This window comes from Schistocerca serialis, chromosome 4 (assembly GCF_023864345.2).
Source record: "Schistocerca serialis cubense isolate TAMUIC-IGC-003099 chromosome 4, iqSchSeri2.2, whole genome shotgun sequence".
Taxonomy (NCBI): Eukaryota; Metazoa; Arthropoda; class Insecta; order Orthoptera; family Acrididae; genus Schistocerca; species Schistocerca serialis.
The window spans coordinates 437576520-437593967 of NC_064641.1; the positions used below are offsets into that span (position 1 = coordinate 437576520).

At 38.9% G+C, this 17448-nt stretch overlaps 1 protein-coding gene across 2 annotated transcripts in view; it reads left to right on the top strand.

The window, feature by feature from the left end:
• Window positions 1-17448, top strand: part of LOC126475048 (copine-8-like) — a 219517-nt gene that overhangs the window by 61397 nt on the left and 140672 nt on the right. The window lies entirely within an intron of this gene.

The following is a 17448-nucleotide window of genomic DNA, read 5'->3' on the forward strand; positions in this document are numbered from 1 at the left end:
CTACTCCAGGTAGCAGGTGAACACTTATTACACATTATGCCTGTTGACACCAAGTCACCTGCCTGTCTTTGGGTTTGTATGCCATTCTGGATCTAATGAGTTTATTCTGCATTCTTTTCACGTATAATTCCTCCTGACAATGCCTGATTGTTTTAAATAAACAAATATTTCCTTGTGAACAGCAATGAGCCATTGACCGCTGGACCTACTCAAATGATGTAATGGTAATATCCTGGCTCAAAAAAAATTATTTCTGACAAGCATTATCTCCGCTCGTCACATGTGTTACTTTGACCACGCCCCATTTCCTACAGTATTTATGTCGCTCTCAGATGTCTGACCGGTCAGTCGGCAAGACTCAGCGAAGGAGTGCCTCTGAGGACATCCAGCGCAGTCCTGGACGAAACGCCAGGAACAGTAGTTTCTTGGACCACGACCTCACATCCTGAAAGGCTTACCAGCAGTTATGCCATTAAGTCATGAAAGCCTTCATTCTATGATTTAAAAAAAACTTTAGAAAGCTGCTAGTGAGGTTATGGGCGAGCAAGAAGGTACCAACCCACAATTAAAACAGAGAAATAAACTGTAAAATAGTCACAATATACAACCTATTAATGTAAGAAAACATGGAGCAGAACAGTCCTGACAATAAATCAGTCAGTTGAAAACAGTGTAATTACCCAAGCAGAACAGAGATTTCGTTTTAATATATCTCCTCTAATCAGCATGTGACTAACCATAAGCCTTTAAACAAATAGCTTAAAACATCAGTTTATTAAAACCAGTCTAGCTCTGAAACAGAAACATTAAAAGCATTTACAATAAAACTAGTGAAACTAACTGATAGCTCAGCATGCAGAACTGTTTTAGAAATCATTTGTTTTCATTATTAATACAACAGGGAGTGTAATAGCTAGTGATTGTGCAGTACACTGCTTACATTAAATGACAGTGCCTTGTAATCCCTTTCAAGAGAAATCATGACAATATGTCTGATGAATTTTCATTTATTTTAATAAAAAAAATTTAAACGATTATATCTGGCTATATTAAAAACATGTTTATGCATCCAACACGTGATGCTCACCTTTATGAATGTGACTTTATCAACACACTTAGATTAGTTCCAAAACCTGTACCAATCATCAAAGGCCGACATGCTGTGTCAAATCAGTGCACACATTGGTGGGTACACCAGCGGGAACTTCCTTCACTCACTAGACATCAGCTGTATCACACAAATCATCAAATGATGCCAGATACACAGATCTATATCGTTGTTAGAACAGATTAACCCTGAAAGTAGTAGTCTGTGGAACTTTACCACCACACCTGACAGGCTTGTGGTAGCTACAGTCAAAATTGTCACTATGTAACTTGCAGACATACAATCTCACTGTGTCACCACTAAACACTAGCTTAAACTCACAATAGCCAAATGAAGTCACTGGGGTTTAGGCATCTGACGGCTGGCTGAGACTGCAAGCAAGAGCCTTACTGCCTGTGACACGAAATCATAATATCTTCATGGAGCCACTGCCACGCTCAATTTTCGTATGTAAAGATAACTGCCATTTGATTGTATGATATGTTTTATTACAGATTCAGGTTTTAACTGTAGGCCATTATCAAGTGTTACAAATGTCAAAAATCATCTGACTTATGTGGAACCCAAGTCATCATTAAAATATATATCTTTGGCTATATAAATCTGATGTTTCATCAGTAAAAGTGAGAACATTTTTGTGATGCGTTAATTGGCTGGTGACATGCATAATTTAACATGATAAGGCTGTGAAATAAAATGAATGACCAAGTCACAGGTTTAGACTTCATTTCGCTATGTCTCAGCAGCAGCCAACATAAACATAAGGTGCTGTTGAGACACAGTGAAACGAAGTCTAAATCTGTGATTTGGTCATCCATTTTATTTCACAACCTTATTATGTTAAGAAGTCATGCACATCACCAGCCAGTTAACATGTCATAAAAATATTCTCGCTTTTACTTATGAGACATCAGGCTTATATGAACACGAGTCAAATGATTTTTGGTTTCGAAACTCTTGATAATGGCCTAAAGCTGAAATCTGGATTGTCTAATAAAGCATATCATACAGTCTAATGGTGGTTATGTCTTTCTGTTTGTTTTATATGACTAGCTCCACATCAAGGAAAAATTGTCAGTGGTTCAACTTTATTGTTTTATTTAAAAGCAGTTATCACAGAGCACACAAATATGGGAAACTGATCACAAAAATATAGTAAAGTAAATTGTTCTTAAAAGGTACCACCTACAGATCTGTGAATTTCTGTGGGCTGAGATTTGAGGAGATCAGGAAAACACATACAAAACAGTAACAAAAATAGAGGCAATCTGCTTGAAAGAGTACACCTTTGAAAGCAAAACCTGTTGCTGGTTACATTCAGTCCTGTGTTGTTCCACCCCTTGGGGATAACATGCTTGAATGTTCCTCTTTATGCTGTCCATGAGATGATGTAGGCATTGGCACTCACCTGCCCCATTCTTTGATAGAGGCCCTCCTAATGTCAAGCAGTGTGTGAAAATGATTACTGTAGTGACATGCTGCAAATTTCAACCGGTCTCAAGCATGCCCAAATAGGTTTATGTGGGCAGACACTGCAGGTTATTCTATTCAGTTTATTTCTGATTCCTGGAGTAAGGTATTCATGATGTGAGCCAAGTTTGCTCATGTATTATCATCTTGGAAGATAAATTCATTGACAAAATGTTGACTGTAGGACATGTCAGTAGGCTGGTGGGTCCTGCCCTGAGACTGAAAACCCTCAAAGTACCCTCAGTAATAATGAGAAGAATCTGACATCAATACGTGATACTGACCAGAGTATGACTGACCCACCTTATTGACTGAACTGATGGGACCAAGTGCTGCCTGAGATGTGCCTTGGGGCTTCACATTCACACTCTTCTTTGAAGATCATCAGGTGCTGTATGAACATGCATTTGTTAGTGAACCTCCATTGATCCAGTTCCTAATCCTGATGTGCCTTGTCCACTTCATTTACACACCACGCTGCTGCTCAGAGAGGGATGGAAGGGGGGGAGGGTTGTACTATTGTTCGTAATGGTTGTAATACCTAATTGATCCTGTGGAGATGGTTTTGTACTGTCTCAGCCAACACAACCCTCCCATATAACTCCAAAATGGTATACTGCAATACTGCAGTTGTGTTTCATTTTCCTTGGAATACCCACAAGCCATGTTTTGTCGGTAGTGGTATTACCTTTGTTGTTGACTGTGGGTGATTGCTAAGAGACAGATCTTCTCTCTTCTCTCTCTCTCTCTCTCTCTCTCTCTCTCTCTCTCTCTCTCTCTCTCTCTGCTTTTTTTTAAAAAAAGGGAAAATAAGCCAGTTGTATGAGCTGGACAGAAATTGTGCGTCACCTTAACAGTTGAATGTATGCAAGATTTTAGTACCGTTTAAACCAATTCAGTGGGCAATGTTTGGTGCCGACAAGCTTTCTTGTCATAAAGTAACAGCAGGCACGCTATCTGATCTTGAAATGGCTCTTTGAGATCTGTTGGTTGACTGGACAGTGTATACAAGCCGCATTGTACTGTCCATGATTGGAAACACAAGATGCACTATTGAATTGCACTGTAGGTGCAGGTTTAATTTACATCCATTTCACAGGTAGCTGTACATTGTGATTTTTTGTTATCAAGCAAATATTGAGAATGCAGCTATGCAAGTGAAGTTACCATCACATCTCAGCAGCCATTTAGTATTGGCAAATAGGCCTCAGATTGCACTGTGTCTCCTGGTACTACAGCTTATATCATATCACACCACCTGATACTAGTAGAGTCCTGGAGCAAATGTCTATCAATCCCATCAGACATGATAGGTGATACTACACTATAGATATGCCTGTCTACACTTACACGAAGTGGATTCACTGCAAGCTGTGAAAAACAGGGCATCTCCATGCGGCAAGTCACGTGAGCTTGTCAACAAATGATTTAAGGCCAAGTGGCACTATGCACAACACCTGGATTTTTCATGTTATAACTGGACCTGCTTGGAATCTGAGTAAAATGGTGTCTTCCTGCCACAACTAACTTCTACTTTGGCAGGTTGATATTCCATTCAGCTAAGGGATAGTTTTTCACCTTGTCTACAAATGATTTCCACCGTGGTACAGTTGATTGTTTTCATTTGTAGTCCTGGGATTACAGATCAGTTACATGCATGAACAACTAAAAGGTAGTCATTCCACATAAGGATGTTAAAAATATTGTGTTTGTAATTTTGAAATTTTTATCTTTCTCGGGCACTATGAAACCAAAACGGTCGCCAGATAAAGTACACTAGAGTTAAAAATAAAGTGATGGAACTGTACAACTGAAAAAATAAGGGTACTTAGTCAGATGTTAAAGCCCATTCTACAACATTAAGTTCTGACATGCTGGAACATAATTGTCAGCAGTCTGAATACAAATATTTATGATAGAATAAGTATATCTGCTCTTCCGCATACCTTGTGAACGCTGAGTCATGTGGCAAGCACAATAAAAGCAGTCAGTCTGGATAAAAATAAAAGTTATATCCACAGTATACACCAAAATGAATTGCTCGTGGAGCCAACATGTTTGTTGGATTACAGTACCGGTATCAGTAAAATGACAAGGATGTAAATGCACAGTGTGTGTGAGCTTACGAGTGCAAAGATATTATTATGTGAAGTCTATATCATATGATTTGTAAAATGTGTACTCACAGTGAATCAATGTTATCGATGTATATATGGTAATGTAAAAAGGAATGAAACGAGTAAAACTTTGATGTAGATTAAAAGTAGGTAATACCTTCATACATGAGTACTTATACATTTAATCTTAACTGACATGTCATATGGTGAAAATAAAGTGACTTGCCTAGTCATGTTAAATAACACCTGTAAAATAAAAGTGTAACAGGATCAAGAATCCTACATCTAAACTAAAGGTAGAGGTTCACGTATGTAAAGCACATGCATGCAATTTTACATGAGTGTAAAACCTTGCAAGTGATGTGCCAATGTACATATGGAAATGAAAATGAAGTCCCATGCTTCTTGACAGAGCGTAGGGGAACTGTGCAGGAGACCCGAACCGCCGTAAAAGATGTGTACTCGCAATGTGTAAACTGAACTTCAGTATCGACATTAACGATACATTTACTCATGGCAATGGATGGCTTACAGTAGCCATTGTACGAGGTGGTACAGGTGTTCCAAACGTCTCAGGACTGGAAAGCTTCATTGACAGAGACATCATTGCCTACAAGACCTATCATGTTACTGAAAATGCAAATAAAGATTTTGGAAAATCAACATATATGTCACCCTCACCCTTCTTCCTTTATACACGTAATAGACGTAAGATATCTGTAAATGAAACTGTATTTGTTTGGTGTAAGGGAAAAGGTGTGTGTGAATATGTTAAATTTGTTGGTGATTGTACATTGTATTTTCACAAATAAATTGATCTGTAGCGTAGCCCTGAATACGAGATTAGGGTAGGTGTTTTTTTTTGGCGGGGGGGGGGGGGGGGGGGGGGGGGGGGGGGGGCGCAGCCCCCCCCTGCAGCGCATAGAGTATGCCACAGCATGTAGCGTCAGAGTATGGCGGCGTGCGGCCGGCTGATTGCGCAACCGCGCGAGCAGTAGGCACGGCCCTTAAAAATACTAGGGCCGTGCCGCGGAGTTTGCCCGTTGAAAATAACATGGAGCCGATAACGCGTGGGGACGAGTTTACACAGGCAGCGTGCGCGTCTCGCACCTTATCTCGCCGCTACATAAGTGAGCGTTCCCGCGCAGCGGCTCATACGCGCTGCTGCTGTCGCACAGGCAACTGCATTGAACGCTGCCAATATGCGATACAGAAGGCTACGACGTCGTGCAAGACAGACAATATATAAAACAATTGAAGATGTCGAAATGACAACATCAGCTGCTGTTGCTGCAGTTGCCTGTGCATTGAACGCTCCAACCGTAATGGGGATGAATGATGATGATGAAGATGACACAACACCTAGTCATCTCAGGGCAGGTGAAAATCCCTGACCCCGCTGGGAATCGAATTGGGACTCCGTGCTCGGGATGTGAGAACACTACCATGAGACCACAAGCTGCAAACATTGTACATATACCCTGGAAGATTTAAAAGTAGATACTATTAGAAATAAGTGTAGCATGGCCATGAATAAAGGCCAACAGTCCCCAAGTTCCAACTTTATCTAAAAAACACTGTTTTTTAAGATGTTCCAGAAGCAGTCTAAGAATATTCTATTTTTGAGTTCAGTGTGTTCGTTCAAGATATGTTCTGCTTGGTCTCTAAACACATAATAAATTTTGATCTTCACTAAGCAGTTAGGCTGTCTTTTCTTCCCATTTCTGTGAAGAATACAGTATGGTATTGAGAGGTTCATCTGCACCTATCACCTATCTTTTAGGACTTACCGTATTTACTCGAATCCAAGCCACACTTTTTTCCAGTTTTTGTAATCCAAAAAACCGCCTGCGGCTTAGATTCGAGTGCAAAGTAAGCGGAAGTTCTGAAAAATGTTAGTAGGTACTGCCACAACCAACTTCTGCCATTGAATATATGTAGCGCTACACAGGCATGTTTCGCAGGCACAAAGATAAATACTGGAGCCAAAATCTCTGCGTCAGTAAATAAATTTAAGAAAAAGGTGGAAGACAAGCTTTTTTCTCCTTTCCGAGTTTTGACCACTACATTATACAATGAAGTAAATAGAAATTCCGTATTGTTATCTTCGAATGTACCAGCCCTTAAAATATCCGAAGCAACAAAAATAAATTTCTTTACACAAAAGTATCAAAAATGCACAGAGCTTTAGGATTGTTGTACGAGATGATACGCTGGATTTCACATAGTGGCACCTATTGCTTCGTGGAATTTTTTGAAGTGCTTGTTGGTGTTGGTGAACCATAATGAAGCGCTTTCATTATAGTGCCAAATCCAAGAGGCGAGTTATTTCTTTTGCGGAACAAAGTTCTAATCGGCTGCAGGTCTGCGATACAGGATTGATGAGAGCAACATGAGACGATGGTGACTGCATTGAGACAAATTATTTGAATGATCAAGTTGCAGGAAAGCATTTAGAGGGCCAAAGTGTGGCCGAAATCATGCACTAGAAGTGATTTTAAATGAATTTGTTAAGGAACAGTGTCAAAAATTCGTGCCTGTGAATGCCGAATTTTTAAAAATTCAGGCACATGAAATTGCTAGAGAGCAAAAAATCTAAAATTTTAAGGCTAGTCGCAGCTGGATTAATCTGTTTATGAAGTGCTGGGGTTTTTCACTTCGGAGGTAAACTTAAGTTGCACAGAAGCTGCCGAAAAATTATGAAGAAAAACTTGTGAAATTTCAGCAGTTCATAATTAGACAGCGCACAGAAAAGCAATACCTTCTTGGTCAGATAGGAAATGCTGACCAAACTTCCGTATATTTTGACATGCCATCAAATTATAAGGGTGATGCCAAAGGAAAGAAAGACATAAGTGTTCTTACATCAGGGGGTGAAAAACAGCAGATGCCCGTCATGCTTACTTGCACAGCAATTTACATAAATTATCTCCGTTCTTAGTTTTCAAGCGAAAGACTTTACCGAAATCAGAAGTGTTTCCAAAAACTGTAATTGCACAAGCAAACGAATCTGGGTGTTTTCGGAGGACATGGAGCTGGAATGGATTAGGCAAGTGTGGAATCGTCGTCCTGGTGCAATGCTTGGTTTACACAGACTATTGGTATTAGATGCATACAAATGCCTTACAACACCTGCAGTAAAATGAAAATTAGAGGAAAGCAAAACGGACTTGGCAGTATTTCCAGGTGGGATGATGTCAATTCTGCAACCACTTGACGTCTGTTTGAATAAACCATTTAAGGACAAGCTTAAACGCATGTACACAGACTGGCTTTCAAAAAGCAACAGACATCTGACACCAACAGGACATGTAAAATGCGCAAGTTTGTTGCAAGGGTGCCAATGGATTTATGATGCATGTAAGTGTGTTTTAAATCAGACTGTGCAACAAGCATTTAAAAAATGTTCGATATCCAAAGCACTAGATGGTATGGAGGACAATTCTCTGTATGAAGAAATGAGCACCAAAGAATCGAATGATTCAGAGCCGGCCGGAGTGGCCGAGCAGTTCTAGGCGCTACAGTCTGGAGCCGCACGACCGCTACGGTCGCAGGTTCGAATCCTGCCTCGGGCATGGGTGTGTGTGATGTCCTTAGGTTAGTTAGGTTTAATTAGTTCTAAGTTCTAGGGGACTGATGACCTCAGAAGTTAAGTCCCATAGTGCTCAGAGCCATTTGAACCATAGTGATTCAGAATCATGACTGATATTTTAAACATTTGGTATAAGATGTATCACAAACCTAATAAAACTTTGTTTTAAATTTCAGTGTTTAATTTCTAAGTTATTTTCATTCTTTTTGTTATAACTGTTGCTACTCTGCATTGCACAGGATAAAAAACTGTGGAGAGATGCATCAAACCAGTCTATGGACTGAAGACAACAACAACACACTCTGCATTTGAAGTCATCACTAAAAATCAACTATGAAAATCTGACTTGCAAGACTGTTTGGGATGTGTGTCAATATGGCCAACTCTATGTTCTGAATTTTTTCCTACCTGTGACAAGAGATGGTTGCTATTAAGAACTTGTATGAATCATGAATGACATGCAATATTCTCTTCACCATAAGAATAATATGAATGTAAACATTATGCCATGTATTCCTTCATGTTTGCTGCTATCTCATTTAAATCCTGTCTGCCTAATAAACTACGAAGCTAGAGTGAGACAACAGCAAACACAGAAGAATATACATATCATGTCATGTTTATATTCATATTTTCTTATGCTGAATAGTGATACAGTCAGAAATGAAGCAAGGCAACTGACTAGATTTTTAAATCGAAGATTACTCTAATTTATATTGAGAATGTAATGTACTAAAGGGGCGTCTGCAAAGATTTTCCAACGGAGAAAAACTTGTGCTAAACTCTCGTTCAGAACATCTTCTATCATATGCAGTCTATTATTTGGTTCTTGTTGATCGTTATCAAAGAAAGCAGCAGTGTAAGTAACAACAAATAGCAGTCTCTTAACAATGTTTTGCTAATGAGACAATTCCTCTCTTTTTTTTTATTGTTAGGGGCGGTAGTGCCCACAAAAGCAAGCCATGTCGCGAGCAGCAACAGGTCATAAACACTCATTATCAGAATGCAACAAACAATGCATGACACAGTACAATGATGCATTTTCAGCTTAGAGTGATATAAATACCTATAACAAAGAGAACGGCACTTGTCAGATCAAAGCAAAATAAGCAATCGATTCAACCCAGGTGAAGCACGTGAAAAAGGAAGGGTACCCGTATAAATACGGATGCCTGACACATAGCAATGACTACCTGGTAAAGCTTAACTACTAAGCTTACAATTCAAACCAAACTTCTGTAGCTGTATCTTCATCCATTCGACCTAAATTTTGTCTCATGTTACAATGGACCAACTTTGTTTCGATTTGGAGGTGCGGTCTAAAACTTTTCTCTCCCCTTGAATTTCAAGTCTCAAATTTCAGGTGCAGCTTAGATTCAGGAAATTTTTTTTCCCTTGATTTCAAGTCTCATTTTTCAGGTGTGACTTAGATTTGAGTGCAGCTTAGATTCCAGTAAATACGGTAACTTTCTGTGAGAATAATCGCAGACATGAGCTGATTTCTCTGTTAGCTCATGAAGCTCTTCTTCAGAGTTTACGATGAGTTCATTATCCTCAGAATACAATAGTTCTCAGACAATTAAATCTACATATTCCATCATCAACATTAAGGAGGTATTACTGAAAAGTCCCATATTAGAGGCAGCAAGAAAACCACGCTGAGAAATATATTCAGATGAGGTCTGCAACAGCAAACAGCCTAGTCTGACAACTTCGTTTATGTCCTCAGATGCTTCCCCATAAATGACGTGTTGTTATGGAAGACCATAGAAAGGGACAGAAGTGTATCAGGACATTATATTTGTTTTTGTGGAACACTGTAAAGGCCTCTGCTGCGAATAGTATCAAAGTCCTTGTTTAGGTCAATAGCGACATTTTCCAGTTCACAAAATATTCATGGCATTTTCTGTGTATCTGTCAGAGGGTAAATATCTTATTGTTCATAGACTGTCTGGTGCAAAATCCTCACGTGTGTCAGGGTAGATTAGTGCAGACAGAGCCTTTTCCATTATTTGGCAAATTGATTTTGCTATGGCCAGATGCTCTTCATGTTGTCAGGACTGGTTCAAGAACACTTTTTCACACAAGGGACTTATCATTTGGTGCCCTCCCCCTTTTCCTTCATACATTTTCTTCCTTATGTGTTTTAGTGATATTACTCTGTTACTGTTGCATTTGTCCCTCTCCTTTACCTTTGTACACTGTTACTATGTGTATATTTTTCATATCGTGTTGTAATGTGTTTTGTTCACAACAGCTCACAGTAACTCAGACAGAGGGGTTGTCACATATTTCAACTCCATTACCTCTGCAGGCATATTGCCACACACTGTGCAGTTTTCTCAGCTTTGATCCATAATGGATTAGGCAAAGTTGACAGCAGGGTTGTCCAATTCAAATGTTATGGGGACTGCTGATGTGTTATCAGTGCCTCATTTCTTATGCCATCTTGGATTGAAAGCAAGTCTAACGAAGTGTTGACCTTCACTGCTGCTTGATTTTTTGAGTGAGGAGCTTTATGTTTAGACCTTGGATACATGATTTCTTCCTGGTGCTCTCCATTTGTATACCTGTCCTCTATGGACTTGCAGAGATTTGTCTAGTGTTGTTTCACATTGTGTTAAATGAGACACCGAAAGCTGCTTTAGCTTAATGTAACCAGATTCAACACAATCTGACTAATTTTAAGGGAGTAGTTTATTTTTCTTGAAGTAAGGGCATAATATGTTTGTATAATTTGCAAACTAGTCACTTTGATTCTTGACTTTTCTCCTTGAAGTATTGAGAGCCATTTGCATAATAGCCTCCTTCATCTGTAATCACATGCTCATCACACTCTTTGTATAACACAGTGATGCAGTACCAAGTTTTTCCTTCAGTTTGACTGATATTTGTAAAGGTTGTCATCTCAGGTGACTGAGCCATTGATTCTAGCCTTGCCATATTTACTCCATACTGGGTGAATAATCTTTCATAATGTGAGCTTTGTTTCTTGTAAGTTATGTAATCAAGCTTATACCTGTGGCTTGAGTGCAGAAATTACAGTGACTATGTACAGCTCTTTTCCTGAAATAGGTGATAGTGATAGAGGATGTACATAGAATGCAAACTTTAGGAACTGCTAACCACTCTTATTCTTCTTTCCAGTGTTGTAAGGTCTCATACAGTTTGATCAGTTTTATAATTGTTGCCAATTCCTGCATTGCAGTCACCACCCTTTTGATCTTTTATTAAACATTTCCGTAAATTTGCATAGAAGATGTCAACGATTTCCAGTGGAACTTTCAAAATGAGTGTGTAAGTTAATATCCGTGTAATAGGAGCAGATGCTGTCATTAATCTCATGGGCAATAGCAAATCTTTAACACCAGTTGTAACTAAGTGCAGTCAACTAGGCACACCTCATACTTACCCCTTATTGTCCATTACATGATAGTTATTCCCATACCACTTACTTTCTGTGTGAAGATGCAGTAGTTCTGTTGGTGCAGGCCGTTTTTCTAGACATTGGTCATCATCTGTTAATAAATCATAACAACGTTCTTAGGTTCCATATGGCAACAAGTTTTTTTATATATATTTCTCTTCCTGTTTAAGAAATAATAATTAATAATAATAATAATAATAATAATAATAATAATAATAATAATAATAATTATTATTATTATTATTATTATTATTATTATTATTATTATTATTATTTGAAACTTCTTGACAGATGAAAACTGTATGTCGGACCAAGACTCGAACTCATGACCTTTGCCCTTCATGGGCAAGTGCTCTATCAACTGAGCTACCCAAGCATGACTCACGACCTGCCCTCACAGCTTTACTTCCGCCACAACCTCGTCTCCCACCTTCCGAACTTTACAAAAACTCTCCAGTGAACCTTGCAAAACTAGCACTCCTGAAAAAAGGATATTGCAGACATGTGGCTTAGCCACAGCCTGGGGGATGTTTCCAGAATGAGATTTTCACTCTGCAGCAGAGTGTGCGCTGATATGAAACTTCCTGGCAGATTAAAACTGTATGCCAGACCGAGTAAAGCTGTGAGGAAGGGGCATGAGCCGTGCATGGGTAGATCAGTTGGTAGAGCACTTGCCCGCGAAAGGCAAAGGTCCCAAGGTTGAGTCTTGGTCCGGCACACACTTTTTATCTGCCAGGAAGTTTCATATCAGCACACTCTCTGCTGCAGAGTGAAAATCTCGTTCTTGATAATAATTGTTGTTTTTTTTTTACTGTTGTTTTTGTTGCTAGGTGCTAATAATGGTCATCATTTGATACCAACATAAAAATGTTTGGCACTCCACACACCCATAAAAGTGCAAGAAAAGAACTGGACTAGCACTCAGTCAGTTGGGAACGTCTGGCTTGAGGTGAATAATAACTAACTGTTCACCTAGTAGTGTAGACTGTGTTCCCACAAATAACTAATTATATTGAGAGTTGAGTAGCTTGCAGTAGTTATTGACTCATTCATCTTGGACCCTAATGACTCCTAACAATACTCAGTATTTATTGCCCTGTCAATATTGGTCGAACAGAATGGTTCATCATTTCCACTGTTTCTGGTGAGGTGTCCACCAGTAGCCTTGGATTAAGCTCCACATGACATACTACACTATGTGATCAAAAGTATTTGGACACCTCCAAAAACATACCTGTTTTATATTAGGTGCATTGTGCTGCCACCTACTTCCAGGTACTCCATATCAACGATCTCAGTAGTTATTAGACATTGTGAGAGAGCAAAATCAGGCGGTCCGCGGAACTCATGGACTGCGAACGTGGTCAGGTGATGGGTATCACTTGTGTCATACGTCTGTACGCAAGATTTCCACATTCGTAAACATCCCTAGGTCGACTGTTTCTGATGTGAAGTGGAAACATGAAGGGACACATGCAGTACAAAAGCGTACAGGCCGACCTCATCTGTTGACTGACAGTGGCCGCCAACAGTTGAAGAGGGTCGTAATGTGTAATAGGCAGAGATCTATCCATACCATCACACAGGAACTCCAAACTGCATCAGGATCCACTGCAGGTACTAAGAAAGTTAGGCCAGATGTAGGAAAACATGGATTTCATGGTCGAGCTGCTGCTCATAAGCCACACATCACACCGGTAAATGCCAAAGAACACCTCTAAGGAGTGTAAACATTGTACGATTGAACAGTGGAAAAACATTGTGTGAAGTGACAAATCATGGTACACAATGTGGCGATCCGATGCCAGGGTGTGTGTATGGCGAATGCCCAGTGAATGTCATCTACCAGCATGTGTAGTGCCAACAGTAAAATTTGGAGGCAGTGGTGTTATGGTGTGGTCATGTTTTTCATGGAGGGGGCTTGCACGCCTTGTTGTTTTGCGTGACACTATCACAGCACAGGCCTACATTGATGATTTAAGCACCTTCTTGCTTCGCACTGTTGAGCAATTAGAGGATGGCGATTGCATCTTTAATGCACTATCACTGTTTTAATATTAACATGTTTGCTCATTTATTTTGGGAAAAAATATTATGTATTTAAACATTTCAAACTTAATTGTCATTCCCATGCTCTCATTGTTGTTCTAATCTAATCTCCAACATCCATTACTTGCAAGCTCACAAGGCAGGTAGCAATATTAGTGACGTGACTGCATGCAGGCTTGTAAGAACAATGAAATTTCACACTGTCTTTCAAACAAAGCAAAATTTTGTCATACCTTAAGAGCAGTACATTACTGGAAATGTATGCAAACATTGACAGTGGTGCTAAAAGAGTTAAAATAGATTATGAATATAAAAAGAAAACATGATGATGCTTACAAAGAAAAAGATAGTGAATTTTTGGGCGAATGAAAACTGTTGAGAAGTATCAACATAGGAATGGGAGTGACAGTAGTCTTGAAATTATATTTGTAAATTGTTTGCTTTATCACATTTTGAAAACTGGTGAAGGACTATCTGTGGCTGTTTGTATATAACAAAAACTTGGTAAAATGTACAGTGGCTCAGAACTTCATAAACTTAGGGTGAAAAGCATGGAATGTGTATGTGTGAATAATGTGTGTTTAGGTAGAGATCATACAAAGAGCAAATATCTCATGGAATACATAGAAATCATACGTACCAAAGAAATGCAGTACAGAAAAATGCATCCATGCAAGTGAAATGTGGGGAAACTAAACATAAAAAAAGTAATTACAGTTGCTCCATTGTTCAGATCTGCATATGTAGTGCGAGGTAATGGCCGAGTTGTAGCACCCTGAAGATATTCTAAGTTCGGAGTTGGCGTGGCCGCGTGGAGGTCTCTCTGCGGGCCGCGGCTCATCGACAGCCACATGGTGCCTGACATTGGTCGGAGCAAGAGGGGTAGCCCCAGTGCGTGGTCCAGTCCGACCGCGCGGTTGGGAATTCCATGTTGACGCGGTGCCGAGGACTGTGCTTTGTGTCCATGAAGGAGATGTGTATGCCGGGACTGCCAAAGATGGCGGACTTTGTGAAACCATAATAGCAGACATTTCATAGCTCATGTAGAAATTAATAATAGCCAGAGGAATCATGATACCTTAAAAAGAAACATGCACATTACCATTATCTGCACGATAATTCTGATGGTGTAATCAGCTTTTCAATATGTTTCGTAGTTTAAAGTTTAGTATCTGACTGTAAATTATACAACTAACACCCAACAACGAATTTCCAAAATCTAAGCAGTTCATCCAATTTTGTTGGTTGACGTGTCTTTAGAAAGCTATTAGTGTAATCCTAAATTGGTATGAATTACAGGCATGTAACTTGAATAATACATGAGTTATTGGAGGTCAAAGTGGCCGATTACTATTAATCGTGTCAGGCCACAAGTACTCCACAGTTACATGAAAAAGCGGTAGCAACATGCTTATAAATATATTTATTCATCTGTGTCTTTGTTTATGTCCAATATAAACTATTCATGAAGAAATTGGTCAAGTATTTACTGTGTTTTAGAAAGCACAGACACATTAGGCTACTGGCCTTCTGTTGTTTCTATTCCTTTGATATAAGTTTATTTAATTTGTTTGTGGGTTTAATAATGTGTGTTAGGGCGTGTTTGTGGTCCAGCCATAGGAATATTTATTTAATTTCAAGTTCTTTAAATGTAAATCCAGTATTTTGTATGTGTTTCAATATGTTTGTGAGCGTGCATTGGCTTGGAGACATGGCGGGAGTGCTGTAGCCAATCACAGCGCTCTTTACTACGGTAGGTGACTTTCAAAGAATGGGGAGTCTGTATGGAAGTGGGGGAGGAGCATCGGGTCATGGAGAGGACATGGAGGGAGTGCTGCACAGGGAAGCAGCGACGTATGGTCACAGAAAAAACTTGGAGAGTGGAGCAGTTTTGTGCGTGGTCGCGGGATATAGAAATATTTCGTAGTGCCGACTTGTGCACTTGTGAGATTTCCATGGCTTTTGCATTGAAGACATTTTATGCGTTTAGAAGTGAATATCTCGTGAGCTATGCTGTTGTTCATAACTAATTATGTGAAGTAGGTACCTATTGTTTCCCTGTTATTCAACTTTTAATTTATTCTATTGCTGGACCATCGACACCAGTAAGTGTTTTTCAGTAATAAACGGCATTCTTAAAGGTACTTCTGCTATCATACTCATCATTTAAAATCTTTAAAAATAGTACCTCCAGATTTTATTTATTTGCTATCTTTCATCTATAAATTCCTCTGTTACATTCAAAATTCGCAGTTGCCAAGTGATAGGAACCTTTGTCCATTTGATTCATGTGTGTATTCATATTGTATACCGTAGACTAAGCAATATTGGGCTTGTAATGCGGCAACTATGTATCCCAGCCACTAGACAACGAAACCAGCCAAATCTTTTAATATTTCAACTCTGAGTCTGAGGGTATGTAGTTGAGGTCACACCTCATCATTTTTAATTTTTTGAAAGCTCCCAACAGCTAAACAGAAATTATTATTCAGATCATATCCCATAGCAACTGAGCTACAGAAATTTAGTGGTTTATCAGTCGGTTATCAGTAGATAATATGCTTCAACCTGACCATTCATGCAGAAATATCATTATGTGTATAGGAGAAGACAATCTTGCTCACTTCTTTGTATAATAGGATACAAACTGTAGTACTATGATGGATGAAAATAACACAAATCCCAATAAAACCTTTGTAATAGCGCATGTATGTTTGTCTTTTGAGGGAGTTGCTTGCAATTATTTTTTCAATATTGTTGAACTGGAAAGTGGGGTAGGGGAAGGTATTTTTGGGACAATGTTTGCAGCTCTTGAAAAGTAGAACATTAAGTAAAATGTACTAAAAATCCATCTCATAGGTATTGTAATAGATAGTGCATCAACAATGATTGCACCTTACACAGTCGTAGTCACTCTACTATGTCATCATTTACATAAGGACTTCATTGTTGTGCATTCTTTGAATCATAAAATGGAACAAGCTGTCCATGATGTTATGAATAATGTGGTAGATGTGTATCTTACACACTCATTTTTTGATTCCTTATTTTAATGTGTTCCCAAAGTCCCAAACATCAGAGACTAGTACAGGATGTTTCACAAAAATTATCCCTTGGCTATTAAAACTAGGCCATGTTTTTCATGTACGTTGGATTGCTTCACCCTTGAACATTGTTCAGGCTCTTACTGAAAGTCAGAGTTCTATTGTCCATCTATTTGAAAAACTGTGACATGATGCTTCCTGATCAGTTCTTGAGAGACCTAAATTTGACAGGCTGTTACAATATGTGATGAAGTAGTTGCTTATAATGAAATTATTTATTCTTTATGAAACCCTAGAAGCTCTTCAAGTACTATAATTGTTTATGCAAAACAGAAACTCTTGAAACATAGCGCAAATGGCTCTTCATTCATAAAAAATTTCCAAATCTATAGAGAGACTTCTCAATACGTTCCCAATTAAGTGAAAGTACTTACAGAAAGCTGCGTACATTATACCTATATCTATGGCTGAATGTGAACATGGATTTAGTCCCATGAATTTAACACTGACTAATCAGAGAAATCATTTGCAAATCCTGAAACTTTTGAATCTACTTTTTATTTAAGTAAGTGGATCTCCACTGCATTGCTTCGATGCAGAAGAATTTACAGAAAGATGGATAAAGTTTCAACATCACACCT